Raw genomic sequence first — 6,486 nt, 5'->3', positions numbered from 1 at the left:
TCTTTTTTTTCAGTTTGTTTTGTGTTACTATCAACCTATAAAGCAAAAAAAATTTTGAATCATCATTTTAGAGATTTCAACCCATAAGCAAGTTGACCCATGGGTTTTATGCTTGTGGTGAAGATATCTCATGGTAATCACATGGAGTCTCACTTCACGGCCAGAAAGTATACGATGAAAAATAAATGAACATCCAATAGTCTCATGATGACACTAAAATACATGACTTCAATGAAAGGACCCCCTTCAGCTTCATTGTTTTAAAGTTATACTACCCCAGCATAGCACCATCTGGGGAAAAACATTAACATGAGTCTACAAACCACAGCAGTGGTAATTGATACTTTATGCTGGCCTTTTAATTTTCTTTTTTTTGTAAAATGATGTTAGTCCAACATATATCTGTAGAATCAATATTCTGAACACTGGTTCTCTTCTGGAATTTTCTTCAAGAGCTATTTGATATCAATCCTCTTTTAGTGGTATTTGTGCCTTTTTTTTCCAGGACTTCAGACATTAAACCCTCTGGGTTGACATAAAGGTTGCCCTCACCGTACACAAGATATGTCCTGTCAGATGTGTGTGGGTCCTCCTCATTTATTCCCTCCATCTCATCGTCTCTCTCGATACCCCTGTGCCCTCATACGTTTCTGCTTTGTATGCTTTCTTGATTTCTCTATGATCATTTTACAAATGTCTATCCAGAATAACCCGAACCATATTCAAAATAAGTATGTGACAATAGAATTGAAACACAAGGCATAACCAGAAAAGTGTAGAGAAAACGCTATGAGACCCAGCATAAGCCTAAAACACTACTACCAGTATCAGTCGACGCCAACTAAGCAGGTGATGGGGTGACTCTTACTACCCTGAAATTAAGTTATTCTACAGCCTATTCAGCAGTCAAACAGTGTTTATTAAAGTGTGTTTTATATAAATGAATTCCTTTTCTTGTTGATATGTTTCTCTAAAATCTTAGGTGACATCTATTTTTAGGTGTCTGTCTAGTAAAACATTTTGTGTGAGATAGGATATTGTCGGGGTCCATATTCGACAAGTATACCATTTATCAGGGTAGATTGGGATTAGAAAATAAGTAAAGAAAATGAAGATATGAGTGAAAATAATAAAACAGAAACATAGAATAGTACTGGGAGGGAGTTCCAGTAAATACTGAAAATTGCCTGCATTAAATTTTTCATACACTTTTATACCCCAATACAACAGGGGGAAGAAGGCAAAAGACTCTTCTAACATTAGTCTGTCAAGGTAAGAAAGTCAAAAGTCTGAGGGAGTGAAAACTTGGGCTGTATTTCTCAGGGATTTAGAGTGAAAAACACCGAGATAGTTAAACACTTTAAAGTTTTTGAAGTGTTGTAATTGATGATTGGTTAAAGTACATGATTTCCGCTTCCCTCATAAAAGGGAGAAGGGCTCAGTATTAGCTTTCTAAATCATTGATCAATCCTTTTCTTTGAAACAGAGTTTCATCACGGCAAATTGACCAGAGTTTACTCATTACTTGATTTGGTTAGATTCACAAAAACGCTTAGATTCTCAACTCTTCCCAATCTGCCTCCTAGTCTAGCTGTAGCTGCAGGAATGCATTCCTTGTGCTTACGTAAGAACAATTATTGCTGATTGTAAGGGCCATTCTTTTCTTCATTGATTACTGACCATCAGGAGCTCCTGAAAGACCTTTCCCAAAGGCGGTTTCCACGTACATGCCGGGAGGATTTTCTGTACCCGAGGGACCCAGTTCTGAGTGCTGAGCTTGTGGAGGGGATAACGGAAATTGACATACTCAAAAAGGACCTCCTGATCTGGGTCCACGTGTAAGTTTAGCAATTTGAGAAGAAACAGGCTGCTCTTTTCTGAATCACATTCTTGCTTGCCGTCCCTCATACACCTACCCGATCTTCTCATGCTAATTCTCATCTCATAGACACAGCCTGTTGTTTGTCTCATTGTCTTAAACTGAAAATAAACACAGCCGCCAGCAATGCTGTCTATACAATATGCTCTCCCGCTGCAAGACTCCCACAGAGCAGATGAGTGTTTATACATGTGCGAGTTCACTTTCCACAGGCTGTTGTGAGTATTTGCCAAGACTCTCACTACTTGGGAATTTTTCACATTTGATCATAAGTTCCTTTTTATTCTCTCATACACATTGTTACTTATTGAGAGATAATTCCTATGCAATATTGAAATGTTGTTGGCTAGCGTTTACTTTATATATCCATGAAGTTTAAAACCAGGAAATGATTGCACCAAATAAGACATACATAGACCACTTTCATCTCCCAAAAAGGTCTTTTGAATCTTTTTTTTAAATATGCTTAATATTTTTCCCCCAACTCTCTTCCCAGCCCAGGATTACCCAGGCATGCTCCCTATAATTTCACCATAGGCTGGTCTGCCTGGTTTTAGTCCTCGTATAAATAGATCTGTACAGTATGCTGTCTTCTGGGTTTGGGTTTGTTCTCTAATCATAACGTTTTGATTTGTCCATGTTGAGTGTATAAGAAGTTATGTTCCATTTTACTGCATGGTTGTGTTTCATTATGTGATAATACCCCAGTTTGCCAATTCATTCTTTATTGGTGGCTATTCTAATTGTTCACAGTGAGGGGCTATTATTGTTAAAGTTGTTGTAAATATTCACATACGATATTTCAAATACAAATCATGTTTTCATCTCTGTTTTATTTACTAAGCATGTGAACACTGGGTCATTTGATAGGTATTAATATTTAGCCTACATGAAACGGCAGACCAAGAATGGGGAAGACTGATTATGTTATAGTATTCTTTTGACAGCAGAATGTAATATACATTCAAAGAGTGGAAGACATTTTGCATATTCCCACGATCAAGAAATAAACTTTGTTTGAGGAAATGCACGTTTTTACTCACATCTGAATATTAACAAAACCATTCACAGTGTTGAAACACTAAGTAGTTAAAAAGTAACACACATGGCAAAGGTAATTGCAGGATTTCACACTTTTACAAACAATGAGAATCGATTTTTTTTTTTGCCAATTTCAACCCAAATCTGACATTTTCACCAGATTCATTTTTTTTTCTTATAACCAATCTAGCATATGGAGCCCCATTTCATTGTGAGGCTGATTTGTACTTCCTTGATAACTAATGATATAAAGTGCTTATCATGTTTTCTTGACAATTCTTGTTTCTTGTTTTACTTTACCTTTGTGACTTTTTGTCTGTTTAAGACTATTTGTATGTTTTTGTCCACACTTTTAGAATAATATTTATAAACAGTATTTGGGAATATGGGCTCACATGTAAAACTTGGTACGTAGCTGGCTGGATTAATGTAGAAAGTGGCAGACATTTTAGGAATTAGAACTAAGTTTGAGGAAGTCACATTAGTGTGCAATGGAGGCTGTGCCTTGTCTCCAGTCTCCTTTCTTCTTTCTCTTGCTTCCAGGTGGTGAAGAGTTGTCTTCCTGCACTCTCCCCGGGATGACTCTGTTGTTGTTATTGTTGCAACTCCCACCCACAAGAACAGAACAACCTAACCAGGAACAGAGGCACCCATCCCTTAAGGTGTCATGCTAGGGTATTTGAAATGTACACCAGCAAAGGGGGGATGGTTTGTTAGGACTACCTAATCTACCGTGCAGAGCCTTTGGAACATGGCTTGCCAATATCATTTGGAAAGTTTCCATATGTGCAGTAGAAAAATATCTCAAATGTTGTAGGTAGAGCTTTATCCGTGATCCTGGGAGGAGTTCAAGAGAGTAGATGACTGACAAAGGTCAGTCGGGACTGCCAACAAAACAGAAAATTATTACGCCGCTTCAGATAAGAATAAGGATTTATTCTATAGAGAATTGGACTAGAAATTAATTCGTGTTATATTTTAGTAAAGAACTGATTTCTACTCTGTCCATTCCCTAAGATGTATGGTGGAGGAGGGTTTAAAGGGATGGGCTAGTAAATCCTCCAGAGAAATTTCCAAGGCAGAACAGCCTTCAGGCTACAGTATGGTTACTGCTGACTGCTTCCAACTATGTTTACAGTTACAATTTGGAGCAACAATCACATTGTAAAGAGTTGGAAAATTTGCATTTTGCCAATAAACCAAGTTTATGAAAGTTTGGGGATAAGGAAGTCATAACTGGTAAAAATCTTATGGCTACTAGAAACAAAACTGAACAACAACAACAACAAAACCATAACACCTTCCGCAGGGACAAAAGATGCTTTAAAATTATTTTAGGAATTGGCCTTATTCTGACAACTACAGGTTCAAGGATGTAACTAATTTAGAAGATGCTGTTTTGGAAAGAGAGCTCCAGCACTCTGCGTGACACAGGACCAATGAAGGAAGTGTTTCCTTGTACTCAGGAATCCAGGTACTCCGTGGTCATCAAAGCTCTGTCCAAAGCAACATGGCTACTGCTTGAGTTGGTAGCATACTTTAGCCTCATCTATATGATGGTAGCTTTACAAAGCTGTAGCCTCTAAGGATTGTAGGCTCATGGAGGCTTCTACCCAGATCTCAAAGGAAAGCCTAGAAGGCTAGGGAATCTATATTAGGGTCTGAATCACCAAAGGCCATCCAGAGAGGGTAGTGTGTAAAGTTCTGACACTGATGACAGATGGGCAATCAAGGAAGCTTACGGCAGGAGCATCAGGCAACTGCTGATTGGTGATAAATCTAGCGAGGTAACATAGGCTGTAACAAACAAGACTACAGGCATGTGGCTGCTTGCCTGAGGCCTTGGGAACTGTCAGAACACCAGCACATATGACTCGCTGCAAGACATGGAGACACAGAATTTACCCTTTGCCATCTGCTTTTTGTTTTTGTTTCCTGTGATTTACTTACAATAGGCTAAGATGGATTTTATTGTTTTTCTTTTCTTTCCGTGTTGTATTCACTTAATAAATTTTCAACAACGTGGAAGTAAAGTCATTGTCTCTTTAAATGTTGCTTCTGTTCCATTTTTTCCCTATTCTTTCCTTAGATACACCAGATAGCCATATGGTAGGCCATTAGATAATGCGTCACACCTTTCAATGCTTTATTTTGGTCCTTTAATTCTTCATATTTCACTTGTTGGCTTGTTATTCTACCGAGGCTCCTTTCAATGCATTAATCTTTCATTTTGCTGTGTTCAGTGACTTGAAGCACATTTGGAGAGTTTTTAATTTTCATGAGTTTTTCATCTATTGCATTTCTTGGCACATTTTAATAACTCAGATTTCTTCTGCAGTATTTACACTCACACCTGCTTTCTGTCGCTCTTAAGCTGCTGCTCGATACAGTAATATGTTAACAGGGAAACCTGGTGATAAGCTTTATAGTCCATTCTAAATCTGCTTCTACCAACCACGTCCTAGTCAGCCATGCATCACAAAGTCTTGCTTCTTCATTTATGTGGTCATTCTTTTACTGTATCTTTTAGGCATGTGAAAGAAGATATATTTATCTATCATTGGTTAAAGAGTTATTTGCACAGAAGGCCAGCCCACTGAAGCTTGTATCTGCCATGTTAATGGGAGGGGTGTCTGGATGTGGATTTGGGCAGCTTTGGTTGGATTTTACTTTTTACCCGTATTTCACAGTAAGACTAAGTTGTTCCATTAAAGAGGATGCGAGCACCATGACAGGGTCACTTGTTTTAGAGTAGAATTACAGCTTTTGAGTTGCTTGATTCTTTTGTTATGAGGAGGCATTGACCATGGTGGCCTGCACCCAGGTTCCTCCTGGCTACTGTCTTGTTTGCTATGGAGACCTGACATCCCAGAGTGGTTTTTCAGCTCTCCTACCTGTTGTGGGAGGTCTTTCCACTCCTCCAACCAATAGCTGCTGAGATACCAGCCCATTGGGGTGTGGTCTCTCTCCCTTTAAAAAAGCTGCTCTGCTGGCGACTAGACTCCCTTCCTGGTTGCGCAGAGGGCTGTTGTCTGGGACAGTAATCTGTAAGTTTTTTCCCCTTTAAATAAATACCACCCTATTAATCATAATTCCAAACTGGTGTGGCATTGTTTGTGACCTACGCCATCATCTGGCACCCAATGTGGGGCGGATCTTTGAGAGTTCAAGGACAGCCCGGCTAGCTCAGTCGGTAGAGCATGAGACTCTTAATCTCAGGGTCATGGGTTCGAGCCCCACGTTGGGCGCCATTCTGTTGTGATAGGAGCGGCGGGGCTGTGTCCCCAGCACCCCGGCCGCCTGCTAGCTTATGCCCCGAAATAACAACACACAAACTGTATTCATTTAAACACTGCTTGGCCCATTTCTATCTAGTCTTCTAGACTAATTCTCACATATTAATTTAACCAATTTCTAATCATCTGTGCAGCACCGCTAGGTGCGCTTACCGGGAAGATTCTAGCCTATGTCCATCCTGGGTCAGAGCTGCCTGGGAGAGAGGAGCCTGGAGTCTCTGCTCCAGAGAGCAGAGCTGTCAAGTCTGAGCTCACTTCCTCTTCCTCCCA

The 6,486-nt window shown here is 39.6% G+C and overlaps 1 non-coding gene across 1 annotated transcript; it reads left to right on the top strand.

Annotated features, from left to right (window-relative positions):
- The first annotated feature begins 6,095 nt into the window (after positions 1-6,095).
- Positions 6,096-6,168, top strand: Trnak-cuu (transfer RNA lysine (anticodon CUU)). The gene has a single exon. It is a non-coding gene; the product is annotated as a tRNA-Lys (tRNA).
- Positions 6,169-6,486: the final 318 nt, after the last annotated feature.

This window comes from Alexandromys fortis, unplaced genomic scaffold, assembly GCF_014885135.2.
Source record: "Alexandromys fortis isolate MF-2015 unplaced genomic scaffold, M_Fortis_MF-2015_v1.1 scaffold_55, whole genome shotgun sequence".
In the NCBI taxonomy this organism is placed as follows: domain Eukaryota; kingdom Metazoa; phylum Chordata; class Mammalia; order Rodentia; family Cricetidae; genus Alexandromys; species Alexandromys fortis.
This window is presented reverse-complemented; position numbering and strand designations above follow the sequence as displayed.